Source organism: Solanum dulcamara, chromosome 7 (assembly GCF_947179165.1).
Source record: "Solanum dulcamara chromosome 7, daSolDulc1.2, whole genome shotgun sequence".
Lineage (NCBI taxonomy): Eukaryota > Viridiplantae > Streptophyta > Magnoliopsida > Solanales > Solanaceae > Solanum > Solanum dulcamara.
In genome coordinates, this window is record NC_077243.1 from 34,820,843 (window position 1) to 34,839,578 (window position 18,736).

The 18,736-nt window shown below is 37.2% G+C and overlaps 1 long non-coding RNA gene across 1 annotated transcript in view; it reads left to right on the forward strand.

The window, feature by feature from the left end:
- The first annotated feature begins 393 nt into the window (after window positions 1-393).
- The window catches only part of LOC129895725 (uncharacterized), a 32,351-nt gene continuing 14,008 nt past the window's right edge, over window positions 394-18,736 (forward strand). Inside the window, exon 1 of the long non-coding RNA XR_008767838.1 lies at window positions 394-799. This is a non-coding gene — a long non-coding RNA (uncharacterized LOC129895725). The remainder of the gene's footprint in view (window positions 800-18,736) is intronic.

The following is an 18,736-nucleotide window of genomic DNA, read 5'->3' on the forward strand; positions in this document are numbered from 1 at the left end:
ATTAACCAAACAATATCAAGATGGATATGAATAAGTCAACTTTACATTGCAATTAGTTCTTCCAAATCTAGCAAGTGTAGCAAAATAAACAAGCAATATAACAACTCTAGGATATCTATTCCTAGCTCAACCCATTAGGAGAAATTAGACCTAGATCTAGACTCTCCCGAGCTCAAGTCCAATAGTCCAACCACAATTCAAATTGTGCTAACTAATCTTTCTTACACTCAAATCTTCTTTTCCAAGCAAGAATGAGGCACACAAGCAAGTTCTTGGATTAATTACTCCTTTAAATAGTTGAAGCATAAAATTAGTTCGAAAATCAAAGACCCATATCATAAATAAGATAATATTTGATAAAATTGCAAAAGCATAAGGAGATTCAAATCCACAATATCTAAGTCTGAAAATGATACACACTAAAACTATATATAAGCAAATAAAACCAAGAATCGGAGAAAGATTCATGATAAACACTAGGGTTGAGATGCCTTTTATCCGGATTGGGGTTTCCAAAAGTGTGAAAAGACAACATTGGGCTTTACTGTATACCGTCACTCGCAGGAGCGACATTAGGTTCACAGCAGCGGAGTCGTTTTGGTGCCATTTTCTTCGTAGGCATGAAAGGCCTTTGACTCTTGACTCTCGCAGGCGCGGCAAATGATCTGCAGAAGTGGAGTCGCAGATGCGACTTTTTGTTCGCCGGTGCAGCTTCTGTGGAACAATGCTCTTTCACTGGTGCACTTGTTCTTTCGCCGGTGCGGGCTCACAGACGAGAGCCTCCTCTCGCATGTGCGAGGTACCTGGCAATGAACTTCTAGTAAAAACTCCTCTTCTCAGCTACTTTTTGCTCTTTTCCTCGTCAATCCTTCTTTCACATCTTTTTACCTGAAATAAGAATAAAACACACATAGGTAGTCTCTTTTGATAATTAAAAGACACAAAGTCGTAAGAAAAAGGCAAAAAATTTGTGGCAATTTCACCACTTATTAGAGTCCACGGCTGGCTCCCTGAATATTAGTCACTTTCACTGGTAAAGTGTGTGTAGCTTTATTAAATTTCTTATACATAGATGTGCTAGGTGGGATTTGTGAATGAAGAAGGAGAATATACATCATATGCGGTTGATGCAGGATCAACAATAGTTGGATCAACAGAATAAGAATAATGAACAGAATGTTGAAATACAAGTGAAGGTACCAAATGTACAGAAGGTGGATACTGAGAATAGACGTCAAAGAGGGCAAATGGTAGTTGCTGAAGAGTCAAAGGCTAAGCAAGTTGCAATGAATACAAGTGAGCATAGTGGTAAAACTACTACAGGGCAATCAGGATGGATTACACCTGTAAATGCTAATAGGCTAACAGTCAAGCAATCACAACAACTGGCTGCGAAAAATTCTTTTCAGGCTCTAGAGAAGCCGGATCCTACAGTACAAAAGCCACCCAAGTTTTGCCAGCAATGGAGAAGGGAGACCTTTACCTCAATCTGGTAATGATTAGTCCACTTGCTTGGAATTTGAGGGGAATTAATACCCCAAATAAGCAAAAGGAGGCTAAACTCCTTTGCAATGAACACAATATTAGTTTGGTAGGGGTTTTGGAAACAAAAGTGAAGGCTAGTAGGATTGGTAATATAGATAATGTAATGTTTGGAGGATGGGAATACATTCTAACCTTGAGCAACACCCTAATGGGCGGATATGGATTATGTGGAGGCCAGACCTTTATCAATTTAGAACTTTGTCAAAATCAGCACAAGCAGTGACATGTGAGGTCCATTATCTACCGCAACAGACTACATTTTGGGTGACATTTGTATATACCTACAATCAGAGAGGTGACAGGAAAGATCTTTGGGAGTATTTGGTGAATCAAAGGGTGGGGAGTAGTACCCTATGGATGGTATTAGATGACTTCAACTCTGTACTTCACCTTGAAGACAGGATAGGGAGAAATCCAGTTACATTGTTTGAGGTGGTGGATTTCAGTACATGTGTGGAAGCTTGCGGTATGAATGAATTGCCACGATATGGGAATAGGTATACTTGGACATATAAATAAAATGATAGAGTTTTCTCTAAAATAGACTGGGTGTGAATAGTGCCTGGATTGATATTATGAACCATTACATTGCTACCTTTCTGCCGGAAGGGATTAGTGATCATTGTCCCGTGACAGTTTCTCTATTAAATGCCCTCCCAAAAGTAAATAAGACATTTCAGTACTGTAATTCTTGGTCCAATCATCCTCAGTTCCTAGAGATAATGAAAAGTGTTTGGAGAGTACAACTTGAAGGCTGCAGAATGCTGCAAGCAGATTGGAAGATGAAAGCACTAACGAGGAAGTTGAAAGAATTAAATGGCCAGTACTTCAGGAATGTGATAACAGAGAATGAAGAGAATAGAAAGGTTTTGTTTCATTCTCAAAAATTCCTTCAGGTCAATTTACAAGACCCATTGCTACAACAAGAAGAGATGATTAAATACCAAGCATTTAGGAAAACTTCATATCTGGCTGAAATATTTTGGCAACAATAGAGTAAAGTCGACTGGATTAAACTTGAAGAAGACAATACCAAATAATTTTTCTCAGTTATCAAGCATAGGAAATTGCAACATGCTATCATACAGTTACATGATAAGCATAATGTGATGCAAACTGATCCAGAAGTTGTGGCAAGCATTTTTGTGGACTACTATGAAGAACTTTTGGGTAGGAAATGTGAATCAGGATGTGCAGCTCATAAGGGGGTACTACAGAATGAACCTATACTCTCAGTAGCTCAACAAGTCAAACTACTGAGACTATACACAACTAAGGATGCCAAAACTTTTATGTTTGAGATAGATAGTAATAAAAGTGCAGGACCAGATGGCTATGGAAGTGGGTTTTTCAAAACAACTTGGAATATGATTGGTGAAGATATATCTTGTGCGATTCTATATTTTTTCAATAATGGTAAGCTTCTGACTCAATTTAACACTACAATGATCACTCTGATTCCTAAAGTTAAGGTTCCAGAAAATGCTGGTCAATATAGACCCATCTCTTATTGTAATGTTGTTTATAAATGCATTTTTAAGATGATTTGTAAGCGATTAAAGAAGGGCGATTAGTCTTCTGGTAGTAGAAAACCAAGCTGCAGCTGTTGCAGGGAAGTCCTTGGTCCATAATATTCTTCCAAGTTTTTGGTTAAAGTCAATGGGATGGGGTATGGGGACTTTGCTAGTAGAAGAGGCCTCAGACAAGGAGATCATATCTCCCCCTTGCTGTTTGTATTAGTTATGGAGTACCTTTCAAGAATTTAAAAGAAAATGTCTGAGCTTCCAAGTTTCCAGTTTCATCCCATGTGGGAGGTTGTTAGACTTACGCATCTCATTTTTGATGATGATCTCATGATCTTTTGTAAGGGAGATATTGGGTCAGTTGAGAGAGTAATGGAAGCCCTGGACCATTTCACCCATGCCACTGGCTTAATGGCTAATATTGATAAATCCAATTTATTTGTAGCTGGAATGGATGATACTACGAAACGGATTCTGTTAGATACGATAGGATTTTCCATGGGTACATTTCCTATTAGGTATCTAGGCCTCCCATTATCCTCAAATAAGTGGAGTAAGTTGGAATGCCACCAACTTGTGGAGAAAATTACTAATAAGATCACTGTTAGCTACTCAAAAAATATGTCGTATGCTGGTAGAATGCAAGTGATAAATGTTGTGTTATTTTCTATATTCAACTTTTGGGGGGCTGTTTTCATTCTACCTCAGAGCATCCCGAAGGAAGTGATCAGAAATGTAGGAGTTATCTATGGGGAAGCTCCATTGAAAAGAGGAAAGTGACATTGGTAGTGTCACGCCCCGGGAGGGTACACTAGACGTAACCGGCACTCAGAAACCATTTCTGGCTCCCAAGCGAACCACATAGCCTGATCACACATCCGTTCATTCATTCATTCAGCGGAAAATTTAAAAATAAAGAATAATTTAGCGGGCAACTCAAATCACCCATCCAACTCAAAGAATAAAGGCCATGGGCCGACAGATCAACTAAAATATTTGTCATTTAAAAATAGTTTGACAAGAATAACTCAATCGACTCATCACTATCTAGTCTATGAAGCATCTATCACTACTATCTAATTGGTGCCAATGACATGTTCATGGCTACCTCAAATCAAAATGAAAAGGACTAACTCAATGCAAGAATACACAGACGGTGTCCTCCGAATGTAGGGGAGGACTCACCAACACGCTGAGTGCGAATAGATCCCCAACGATGCTCCTAATGACGATCTCTTAAACCTGTCTCTGCATCATGAAACGATGCAGGTCCAAATGGACGTCAGTACGTGGAATGTACTAGTATGTAATATGGCAGAATGAAGCATACCTCAAGGAAGAATAGCAGCGGTCCAAATATCTCAAATTGAAAAGATGATAGAGACTCAACAAGGCATCATAAGTCTAAAGTAATAATACATTTTTAGACAAAGACCAATCATATACCATACGGTCCAATCCAATCATACACAATACAGTTCAATCAAATCATTTACAATTCGATCCCTTTCAATTATGTACACTCCGATTATATACACTCAACTCAACAATCAACTCAAAGGACTCAACTCGATAAATATGCAAATTAAATTATGCAACGTTTTACAATTCAACTCAAATGACTCAACTCAATAAATATGTAGCAACTCACTCAAGTGTCCTAAGTCTAACAAGAAATAGTTTAGATAGGACTAGCTCATAAGCATAGAGCAACTCACTCAACTCAACTAACTCAGAGTACTATCAAGACCTAAATGGGAGTTTCTCTTAACCGACAACCAACACTTATGAGCCAGTGAAGGTACAACGAAACGACGTCATTGCCACACCCGTTCATACTTGCCAGGGCATGAACAACAAACACTCATGGATCCAATCCAACCAGGTCCTATAATGTCAGGACAAAAACTCTCGGGGAAGCATACGATTTTAACGGTTCAATCCCCCCTACGTTTGGCAACACAGGTATTGGGTTCGAGTATGGACTATACTCTTGCCCAATTTGGTGCTCGATACTCCTCCCATGACTCCATGCTCAAAAAAACTCCTCTAATCATCTCAAACAAGCCCTCACGGCTAGTTTCATGTGGAACATTGCCACCTCATCAACTCGGTTCTTATTTCAACTCAATTAGCTCATAATGACGAGTCTAATTGGACCTTCTTTCAAATCGACTCCTCTCAAATCATCAAACTCTTCTCTTTAAAAATTTATACAATCTCAACTCAATGATTGCAGAAAATATTATGTACATAAAAATATAATTTCAACTCCTCAACTCAAACTCAAAATAGATACTTTAATGTAAAAATACTCAACTCATTTAAAGGCTCCTCATACTCAACTCATACTTAAACTCTTTTCTAAATCAAAGATAAAACTAATAATTCTTTAGACTCAAAATAGTGTATAAGTAGTTTATGCAAAAAGGTTCACAATTAATTTATTTAAAGCTCCTCCTCAAAAGATCATTTATTTTCAAAACATTCCTAAGACTCCAATCAACTCAAATTATGCACATCACATACCCCAAACTCACATTAGACTCCAATCCACTTCATCACATAACATCCTCATCAATATACCTCTTCGTCAACCATTCTACATATATTAAATAAGCACCATTCACATCATCACTCACATCATCACCAAAACATCATCATCATATATTATCATTTATATCATCATCAAACATTATCATCACATCATTGTCAAGTATCATCATCACATCAATCATCAAACATCTACTCCAAAATCCTTATTTTTTTCCTATGTTCATTTTATAGAAGGGAAAGGGACATTCTTAACTAATCAATTCATTCTTTTCATTCCCATCAATACATATATATACACACAACTATCCATCTCAACCTCAAGACATTTATGACAAGAAAACTCATCTTGAGTTCATGTGAATGAAACATGGACCCATACTCTCAACAAAACTCAACCCAAGAATATCGTCAATACCTATAAATCTATATACAAAGATACATTTATAGCCAAAAATATGAAAGATAACTATTTAGTGACTCAAGTCATTAAAAACATCAGTCAACTAATAGTACTTAAAAACATTCCATAGTTTAGGAAAACTTTCAAGAAAACCTTCTTAGAAGGTTCAACTCTTTCACAACTTCTATCCAACACATATATGGGCATATGGAAGAACTAAATCCATATTTTAGGTTAGCCTTACATACCTTGTTTGAAGACTTTGAAGGAACTTGATGTTGGGTATTCAATGGAAGACTTGAATCCTTGAAACTCTTGAAGGCACCCTTTGGTGGAGATGGATTTGGAGAAGAAGAAGAAGAAGAGAGGGAAAATATTTAGGGCTTTTTAGAGAGAGAGAGGACCTGAAAATAATGGTCCAAAATGCTCAAAGATGGTGTATATATAATTTGGAAAAAGTCCAAGTTGCCCCTCTTTCAAAAATCTGAAAATTTGGGCAAAAGTCTTGCTGGCGCGTCGCGCCACTGCAGCGCCAAGCCAAAATAGGCCTAAAACCCTGCACATCTAATAGTGGCGCGTCGCGCCAAGGATCAAACTACTGAGGCTGTTTTCTGGCGCTATAGTGGCGCGTCGCGCCACTGGGGCGCCAAGCCTATATTTCGCCCAGGCCTGAATATTCCTGCAGTGCTAGTTCGTAGTAAAATGGCCATAACTTTTGACTCCGAACTCCAAAAATTGCAATCTTGGTGGAGTTGGAAAGAAGACTCAAATACCTTTAATTTGGTAGGTCGTGGGCCACCCAGTTCATTAAATCCTAGGAGATATGGTCGTTTGAAGTTGACCTTTATACTAACTCGTCCAAAAACTTAATCGATTGGAGTTTTTTTTTTTTTTGGGCTCGACTAGGTGTTAGAGATTCCTTATGACCCCTAAACACATCTATCACACTTCAAATACTTATGAATTAATCCTAAATCATATGTAGAATTAAAAGTCCTCCGGCCCGAGTCTACTCACATGTGGAGAAAGGTTTGATTCTTTGCGAAAGATTTTCCGGGGTGTCACATTATCTCCCCCTTGGGATCATTCGTCCTCGAATGATGATTAAACCAATGTTGGACTCGAGGCACGAATAAAAATCGATACTCAATCGAATCAACCAATTGAGCAATTTAGACAATTGGCTATTCAAACTCAAGAATAGACAAATCATTTCAACTCAAGAATAGGGACATCACCTCCATCATTCTCATCATTTGGCACGAATAGAACATCGAAACTCCATCAACCGAATCATTCAAATATCTACATCCTCAACCGTAGAATTCCAATTCACGAGTGACATTTCCAATCCTCTTCACCATTTCATGAGGTCAATATATTGGTGTCCAAACCTCCCCTCCTTTCCAAGCCTCATAACACCCTTCACGTACCTCCAATCGTTCCCCCAAATGTGATCATTAGCCTACTACCATCACTCTCACAGTGACAACTATTCACTCAAGCTTATCACTCTAACTACCTCACTCATATCTAAGAGTTCCCGAGCTTACTTCAACACTTATACCCTCATCATTGTATGAGCTCTTTCCCGAAGACACACTAACCTACTCTTACCTATCTATTGCTCATCACAAGGTCTCGTCTCACTCCTCTTCCACATATTTATCCTCGACTTAGACAAGTACAACACAACTATCACAATCGGGAAGCACTCACTCTTCCTCATCTACTCTCGCTCAACTCCGTCCACTATCATCTTGGCCAACTCATCACTATCGGAAGCTCAAGACTTACTTTGGCTCATTACCCTATCATCTCCCCCTTAACTTAAAGGCATCAACTAAAGAATACTAACTAGTCACTTAGAGCAACTCAAAATTTAGAACCTCATATAACTCTATACTGTTTCACATACACCTCTTAAGCCTCTTCTCACCATATGACTTAGACTCAATTCGCTATTTACCTCTGAGGGTCACATAACCCCTCCATTCATAACACACACTCCTCGCAACTTAATATCTTAATCTCTCGCATACGTCATGTCAAGCCTACTAAATAAAATCTTAAAACTAGAACTATCATAATTATTTATTACACCTCATTACTCACCCCAATCAACCACCATTCTTACTACTTCAGTTCTACTCCTCTAACTCCCTCTTTCTAACTCTACAATCATCCTATCAACCATAGCTCTCCATGCCTAGGATTACACTCCATCGGATGGTGACACTTATCACTTAGATACACAACTTCCCCCTCGAAGGTGACATTCAAATCAAGATGTAGGGATAAGATTCTAGGATACATCTCGCTCTGGCTCAACGCACGATACATATGAATGAGAATACATCTTCCCAGATTAATAAAGTTAAGCACACAATCGGCTCCTCTCAAGCCTTGTGTAGTCTCTTCACTTCCTCAAGACTTTATCTTAACTCATCAACAAGAACCTCATATCTACCGTTTCAACTACCTTGAGTATGAGGGGTAGTCAAATGGATTTGAGCAATGCATGAATTAGAAGGGAACATTCATAGAGTTAAACTCTATCGCACGAACTCAGAATATGAAAGAAGGGAAACAAATTCTTAATGTCCTATAGCCTCCTGATTATAAGTGTGGTGCACAACACACCCATAAGCAAGACTCTACTAGACATGGCTTCATAGACTCCCTAGGACACTTGAACTCTGTGCTCTGATACCATGTTGTTTGTCATGCCCCGGGAGGGTACCCTAGACGTAACTGGCACTCAGAAACCATTTCTGGCTCCCAAGCGAACCACATAGCCTGATCACACATCCGTTCATTCATTCATTCAGCAGAAAATTTAAAAATAAAGAATAATTTAGCGGGCAACTCAAATCACCCATCCAACTCAAAGAATAAAGGCCATGGGCCGACAGATCAACTAAAATATTTGTCATTTAAAAATAGTTTGACAAGAATAACTCAATCGACTCATCACTATCTAGTCTATGAAGCATCTATCACTACTATCTAATTGGTGCCAATGACATGTTCATGGCTACCTCAAATCAAAATGAAAAGGACTAACTCAATGCAAGAATACACAGACGGTGTCCTCCGAATGTAGGGGAGGACTCACCAACACGCTGAGTGCGAATAGATCCCCAACGATGCTCCTAATGACGATCTCTTAAACCTGTCTCTGCATCATGAAACGATGCAGGTCCAAATGGACGTCAGTACGTGGAATGTACTGGTATGTAATATGGTAGAATGAAGCATACCTCAAGGAAGAATAGCAGCGGTCCAAATATCTCAAATTGAAAAGATGATAGAGACTCAACAAGGCATCATAAGTCTAAAGTAATAATACATTTTTAGACAAAGACCAATCATATACCATACGGTCCAATCCAATCATACACAATACAGTTCAATCAAATCATTTACAATTCGATCCCTTTCAATTATGTACACTCCGATTATATACACTCAACTCAACAATCAACTCAAAGGACTCAACTCGGTAAATATGCAAATTAAATTATGCAACGTTTTACAATTCAACTCAAATGACTCAACTCAATAAATATGTAGCAACTCACTCAAGTGTCCTAAGTCTAACAAGAAATAGTTTAGATAGGACTAGCTCATAAGCATAGAGCAACTCACTCAACTCAACTAACTCAGAGTACTATCAAGACCTAAATGGGAGTTTCTCTTAACCGATAACCAACACTTATGAGCCAGTGAAGGTACAACGAAACGATGTCGTTGCCACACCCGTTCATACTTGCCAGGGCATGAACGACAAACACTCATGGATCCAATCCAACCAGGTCCTATAATGTCAGGACAAAAACTCTCGGGAAAGCATACGATTTTAACGATTCAATCCCCCCTACGTTTGGCAACACAGGTATTGGGTTCGAGTATGGACTATACTCTTGCCCAATTTGGTGCTCGATACTCCTCCCATGACTCCATGCTCAAAAAAACTCCTCTAATCATCTCAAACAAGCCCTCACGGCTAGTTTCATGTGGAACATTGCCACCTCATCAACTCGGTTCTTATTTCAACTCAATTAGGTCATAATGACGAGTCTAATTGGACCTTCTTTCAAATCGACTCCTCTCAAATCATCAAACTCTTCTCTTTAAAAATTTATACAATCTCAACTCAATGATTGCAGAAAATATTATGTACATAAAAATATAATTTCAACTCCTCAACTCAAACTCAAAATAGATACTTTAATGTAAAAATACTCAACTCATTTAAAGGCTCCTCATACTCAACTCATACTTAAACTCTTTTCAAAATCAAAGATAAAAATAATAATTCTTTAGACTCAAAATAGTGTATAAGTAGTTTATGCAAAAAGGTTCACAATTAATTTATTTAAAGCTCCTCCTCAAAAGATCATTTATTTTCAAAACATTCCTAAGACTCCAATCAACTCAAATTATGCACATCACATACCCCAAACTCACATTAGACTCCAATCCACTTCATCACATAACATCCTCATCAATATACCTCTTCGTCAACCATTCTACATATATTAAATAAGCACCATTCACATCATCACTCACATCATCACCAAAACATCATCATCATATATTATCATTTATATCATCATCAAACATTATCATCACATCAGTATCAAGTATCATCATCACATCAATCATCAAACATCTACTCCAAAATCCTTATTTTTTTCCTATGTTCATTTTATAGAAGCGAAAGGGACATTCTTAACTAATCAATTCATTCTTTTCATTCCCATCAATACATATATATACACACAACTATCCATCTCAACCTCAAGACATTTATGACAAGAAAACTCATCTTGAGTTCATGTGAATGAAACATGGACCCATACTCTCAACAAAACTCAACCCAAGAATATCGTCAATACCTATAAATCTATATACAAAGATACATTTATAGCCAAAAATATGAAAGATAACTATTTAGTGACTCAAGTCATTAAAAACATCAGTCAACTAATAGTACTTAAAAACATTTCATAGTTTAGGAAAACTTTCAAGAAAACCTTCTTAGAAGGTTCAACTCTTTCACAACTTCTATCCAACACATATATGGGCATATGGAAGAACTAAATCCATATTTTAGGTTAGCCTTACATACCTTGTTTGAAGACTTTGAAGGAACTTGATGTTGGGTATTCAATGGAAGACTTGAATCCTTGAAACTCTTGAAGGCACCCTTTGGTGGAGATGGATTTGGAGAAGAAGAAGAAGAAGAGAGGGAAAATATTTAGGGCTTTTTAGAGAGAGAGAGGACCTGAAAATAATGGTCCAAAATGCTCAAAGATGGTGTATATATAATTTGGAAAAAGTCCAAGTTGCCCCTCTTTCAAAAATCTGAAAATTTGGGCAAAAGTCTTGCTGGCGCGTCGCGCCACTGCAGCGCCAAGCCAAAATAGGCCTAAAACCCTGCACATCTAATAGTGGCGCGTCGCGCCAAGGATCAAACTACTGAGGCTGTTTTCTGGCGCTATAGTGGCGCGTCGCGCCACTGGGGCGCCAAGCCTATATTTCGCCCAGGCCTGAATATTCCTGCAGTGCTAGTTCGTAGTAAAATGGCCATAACTTTTGACTCCGAACTCCAAAAATTGCAATCTTGGTGGAGTTGGAAAGAAGACTCAAATACCTTTAATTTGGTAGGTCGTGGGCCACCCAGTTCATTAAATCCTAGGAGATATGGTCGTTTGAAGTTGACCTTTATACTAACTCGTCCAAAAACTTAATCGATTGGATTTTTATTTTTTTTTGGGCTCGACTTGGTGTTAGAGATTCCTTATGACCCCTAAACACATCTATCACACTTCAAATACTTATGAATTAATCCTAAATCACATGTAGAATTAAAAGTCCTCCGGCCCGAGTCTACTCACACGTGAAGAAAGGTTTGATTCTTTGCGAAAGATTTTCCGGGGTGTCACAGGTAGCATGGTACAAGCTATGTGTTCTAAAGAAATATGGCGTACTCAACATTTAAAGTAGAAAATGCTAGAATATGTCTTCTGTGGGAAAATTATTCTGGCAACTTGCTTTAAAGAAAGAATTACTATGGGTCAGATGGGTCCATGGGCTCTATTTGAAGAACTAACCTGATATCTGGACACACCACCTTCCATTGGACTGCAGTTGGTACTGGAAGAGTTTGAATGCACTTAAAACTGATATGGTAACTTGGTATCTGAATGACCACTATTTGTTGACTCCGAATGGTGCATCTCTGTGGGTAACAACTATGTTGCTCTGAAAGGCATGCTCACTAAAGCACTTGTTGCTGACTTGATGCAAATTATTAACTCAATGCACATGGGCATATATTTTCTGATTGCAGTTGGACTAAAGAAGTAAAAGAAAACACTACTTTATGGACTGGTGTATCCATTCCTTAACAGGAAACTGGGAGCTGCTTGGAATGGATTAAACATAAGAGGTGGAGGCAATTCAACAAGGAAGTTGTTGCTGCAGTATGGGGGGCTACAATCTACCACATATGGCGTGCAAGGAGCTAGAAATTTTTTAGAAATGAAGTTGTACATAGAAGTTTTATAGTGTCGCAAATTAGGAAAGAAGTTATATAAAGAATAGCAGTAGTCCAGGGATCGAAAAAAGTTGTTAAATGTCTTTGATTCAACGTTTGTCTAATTAGTTTGGTTTTTGCTTAGAGGCCTGCTTAATCATATTACTCTTCCTAAAAGGTGGGTATGATCATTAGGTCCTCCTTAGGTGTAACCATTTGGTTTGTCTATGAAAATATTTCATATTTATTGCCAAAAAAACTCTAGAAGTTTCACCTATAACCACATTTGTAGAATTAGCATCACTGAACTGAGAGGTGGCCATACATGAATAAAGAAGATCGCCATCAGATTTTATTTCCTATTGTCTTTGTTTTTCACACCTTTGATTGCTAGTGTGCCACCGTGATAGGGAAGGTGTGAGAGATGGGACATTCAAGGGTGTTTGTGCATTTTTGGCATTTTGATATATTGATGCTTTTTCTTATTACTAAGAATCGTCAAAACACTCATGTGTTTCACTTTGTAGGATAGGGTTACCATGTATATGTCATGAGTTATAGGAGAAAAAAAACATAGACCCTAACAAGCAATACATGCTTCCTTGAAATTGGACCTCAGAAAACAAAGTTAAACAAACATGTAACTAGACTCAAAAAGATTCAGTCGCAAAATATTGCAGACGTCTATAATTGAGTTGCGAAAAGTTTTGAATAAGTTCCCATGATCGTGTACCGAACTTAATTGAGATTGAAAATCCCACGTTTGTCTATTATGAGATGACAATTTGTGAAGAGTATTAGCGTAATAGTTGCACAAAAGGTGCAGCTTCAAAATGATAGTACAAAATATATGACCCAACAAGGCAACAATTAAATGTTTTTCAACAATCATTAATGATAAACTAGCATGGCTCCTTTTTCTTCATTCCCCTTGTAACTGTCAACTCCAAGTAGTTCTTTTGGCATCTTAATTACTTCTGGACTTTCAGACTTTACGTACATCAAATAGACGTCCCCGCTGATCTACAAGTTGAAAAAGACAACTATCTCCAGCATTCAAGCCATAAGCTTCAGTAACTTTTTTCCATCCACATGTCAAAGCATCAAAACCTGATCTGCTATGATAAATGGTAGGCCAGATTCTTTTATCCGGTCCTCATAGATAAATAATCCATTCTCCCAGCTTTTCCCTTTCCAATAAATTTTTCCTCCAGTATTCTGGTAATTCCTGCACAGGCATAAAGGAGGTCTAGATTCAATGAGACAAACAAGGAATACAGAAATCGGGAAACAAAGAGAATCTCAACCAAGTACAAGAAACTAAATGCAACGTAGAGCAGAAAGGAACTCAATAACAAAAATGTAGTGCAAGTTCAGGTGATGAAAGTGCAAGAAAGTCAAAAAGGGAGGTGCACATGCACCGTCCAAGAAGAAAACGCGTATTTTACGCGTTTCAAAAGTTGTCGACTCCTTTAACAATTTTTGACAAGAAAACGCGTATTTTATACGAAAATGCGTATTTTATGCATTTTTAGTTTCCAATAAATAGAAGGTCTCTTTCCCTCATTTAGATCATTCCACAAAAATACAATCCAAAAGAGTAAGAACACAAAGAGAATTATACACCAAAATAAATATTGTAGTTCTGAGTGTCCTCTTTAGTGAGTTATTTCTTTTACAAGAGAAAATTATTTATTGTTGTTTTCTCCTTGTATTTGAGAACAGTGTACTCCATATTATAATAGTAAAATCCTTCTATCCCGTGGTTTTTTTCCTCTATCTTTTTGAGGGGTTTTCACGTAAAATTTTTGTGTCCAATTTATTTTCATTATTTATTATCATATCAAACTTTAGTTGTGGTGCTTCCTCCCCCTTAACAGTGGTATCAGAACCCTTGGTTGTTTTATCTGTTTTATGCGAAGGTACTATCTGTGAATAGTAAAATTTGGTGAAAAGTATTATTCACATGAATAGTAAATTCAATGACGGTACAGTTTGTCATGATTATTTGCAAAAATATTCAGAAATAATTTAGAAGGGTGTGAAGCAAATAACAATGTCGAGTACAATAAAGTTTGACGTTGAAAAATTCAATGGGACTAATTTCTCATTGTGAAAATTAAAAATAAGAGCGATATCGAGAAAAGATAATTGCTTAGTTGCAATTGAAGGCAAACTCACAGACTTTACTGATGAAAGCAAGTGGAACGACATAGACAGCAATGAAGTTGTTGATCGACGCTTGACACTAGCTAATGAAGTATTATCTACTATGGCTGAAAAACGGACGATGAAGGAAATATGGATACTCTTACGGGATTGTACGAGGCCAAGTGTCACGCCCCGAGAGGGTACCTTAGACGTGATCGGCACTCGAGGACCATTGTTGGTCCCCAAGCGAATCACTTGGTCCATTCACCCATCCGTTCAATATCAATCAACTAGCGGAAAGTTTAAAATAAAGAAATAATTTGACGGGCAATCCAAATCAACGATCTAACTCAAGAAAGAAAGGCCATGAGCCAACAAATCAAACTCCAATATTCGTCATTAAAATAGTTTGACAAGAATAATTCAAGGAAAGAAAATACTCAATCGATCCATCACTATCTAGTCTATGAAGTCTCTATCACTACTATCTAATTGGTGCCAATGACATGTTCATGGCTACCTCAAATCAAAATGAAAAGGGCTAAACTCAACGCAAGAATAACATAAGTGGTGTCCTCCGAATGTAGGGGAGGACTCACCAATAAGCTGAGTGTAAATGAATCCTCAATGGTGCTCCTATTGACGATCTCTTAAACCTGTCTCTGCATCATAAAACGATGCAGGTCCAAATGGACGTCAGTACATGGAATGAACGGGTATGTAATATGACATAATGAAACATACCTCAAGGAAGAATAACGTTGGTTCAAATATCTCAAGACCAGAAAGATAAAAGAGACTCAATCAAAGTGTCATAAGTCTAAAGTGAGAATACATTTTAGACAAAGACCAATCATATATCATACAATCCAATCCAATCCAATCATGTACAATACAGTTCAATCAAATCATTTACAATTTGATCTCATCCAATCATGTACAATCTGATCCAATCCAATCATATCACGTATCCAATCCAATCCAATCATATGCAATCAATTCAACAATCAATTCAAAGGACTCAATTAAATAAATATGCAAATTAGAACTTAGAAATATTACACAATCCAACTCAATCATCAAACAATCTCAATCAAACCAATCATATCATGTACAATCCACTCAATTTGGGAGTTTATCTAACCGACAACAATTCCACCACCTATAAGTAGGTGATGCACAACGAGCCACGTCGTTGCAACGTCTGTTCATACTTGCCAGGGTATGAACGAATCAACCAATCATGGATACGTTAATCAATCAAATCCTATTATTTTAGGACAATAAAATAGGGAAAAATCTGACACGGTACAATCCCTTCCTACGTTGGCGGCGAAGTTTATGGGATTCGACTATGGAATATACTCTTACCCAATTCGATGCTCAATACTCCTCTCAAGACTCAATACGCACATATCTATCAAGTGAGTAAAATATTCAAAATACTCATTTAGTCTCTTAGGACTTAATTTCAAATCAACTCATTTAGTCTCATTGGACTCTTTTCAAAACTCAATCAATTTTGGCCTCATTGGACCTTCTTTCACAATCGACTCATCTCAATCATCAAACTCTTCTCTTTAAATTTGATACCATCTCAACTCAATGGATGTAAAAAATATTGCATGCATTTAGAACATAATTTCAACTCCTCAACTCAAACTCAAAATAACCATTTTTATATAAAAATACTTAACTCGTTTATACTCAAAATACTCATGTTCAAAAATAATTAAAAGACTTCTCAAATTCAACTCATGCTTAAACTATTTTTAAATCATAGATGAAAATACTCATTCTTTAAACTCAAAAATAGTGTATAAATAGTTTATGCAAAATGTTCACAAATCATTTATTTAAAACTCCTTCTCAAAAGATCATTTATTTTCAAAATATTCATAAGACTCCAATCAAATCAAATTATGTAAATCACATATCACATAATCACATTAGACTCCAATCCACTTCACCTCGAACATCATCATCCAACATCATCATTCATAACTATTCCAATTCATTCTTTTCATTCCAATCAATACATATACACAAACCATCCATCTCAAACTCAAGACAAATTATGACCAAAAAGAAATCTCATCTTGGGTTCATATGAATGAATACATGAATCCATACTCTCAACTAAACTCAATTCAAGAACACCATCAATACATATAAATTCATATACAAAAATTCATTTGTAGTTAATAATATGAAAGATAACTATTCAAGATTTTAAGTCATGAAAATCGCCAATCAATTTCTAGTACATAAAAATATTCTAGAATTTAGAAAAATTTCAAGAAAAATCTTCATAAAAGGTTCAAATCTTTCACAACTTCTACCTAACACATCTATGGGCAAATGGAAGAACTCAATCCATATTTTAGGTTAGTCTTACATACCTTAGAGTAGATTTTGAAGAAACCTTGTTGTTGAGTCTTCAATGAGAAGCTTGAATCCTTGAATTTTTTAGGGCAAATCTTGTTGGAGATGATTTGAGAGAAGAAGGTGAAGGTTAGGGTTTCTTTGGAGGTGAGGAGGCTGGAAAAATGAGACTAAAACGTCCCAAGTGAGGGTATATATAATTAGGGGAAAAGTTCAAGTAGCCCCTCTTCAAAAATCTGGAAAACTGGGCAAAAATCTTGCTGGCGCTATAGTAGCGCGTTGCGCCACTGCAGCGCCAAGACAAAATAGGCTTAAAACCCTGCACATCTAATAGTGGCGCATCGCGCCAGGGATCAAACTACTGATGTCTGGAAAGCCCTGGTGGAGTCCCTAAGAGTGAAATATTTTGTGTCATTTATCGACAATTACTCCAGGAGAAGTTGGGTGTATCCAATCAAGAGAAAGACAGATTTTGTTTTGATTTTCAAAGAGTTCAAAGCGCGGGTGGAACTTCAATCTGAGAAAAAGATCAAGTGTTTGAGGACAGTAATGGAGGAGAATACACTGGTGATGAATTTGATAATTTCTGTAAATAAGAGATATTAAAAGGCAGTTCACAGTGGCATATACTCCACAACAAAATGGAGTAGCAGAGCGGATGAACAGAACCTTGTTGGAACTGACAAGAGCTATGTTGGAAACTACAAGATTGGAAAAATTATTCTGGGAAGGAGCATTCAAAATCACCTGTTATGTGATCAATCTGTCACCATCAACCACAATTGATCTGAAAATGCCAATAGAGATGTGGACAGTAAAACCAGCTGATTATTCTTGATTGCATATATTTGGAAGTCATACTTATGTTATGTACAACACCTAAGAAAAATCAAAGTTGAATCCAAATTCCAGGAAATACATTTTCTTAGGGTATGCTGATGGAGTCAAGGGGTATCGCTTGTGGGATCCCACTGCCCGCAAGGTGGTAATCAACAGGGATGTTGTATTTGTTGAAAAAAAAATACATGCAAAAGAAGGTATCACTTTGAAAGAAAAATCAGAGACTACTACTGTTGAAATCGAAGAAATAGAAGAAGTTTTAGTTTTTTCTAAAGCAGCACCAGAGCACGAAAAACAAGAGTAGGCAGAGATCGAAACTCCACAAGTTCGATGGTCAATTAGGGACAGAAGAGAACCAACTTGGCACTCAGATTATTCTATGGAGGGCAATGTTGCATACTATCTATTAACAGAGGATGGAGAGACTTCAACATTTCACGAGGGTTTGAAAGGTCAAGAATCATCTCTGTGGATGGCAGTAATGCGAGAACAAATTAAAGCTTTTCATAAAAATAAAATATGGGATCTTGTTCAATTAACACAAGGAAGGAATTCCATTAGAAACAAATGGGTCTACAAGATTGTCATACCCTGATCTTAATAGGATGTGATGGGCACCCGACCCTATACTCGGAGCCGAGCGAACCAGCTACCTCGTATTACATACTTAATTTCTTTAGACTTGTACATCAAAAAGAAATGAAAAACATAGCTAAGCTTTGTGAATCTTGCTTTTCAAAATCCATCATCCCATAAAACTCGTGACATATGATATAATAACATATTGGC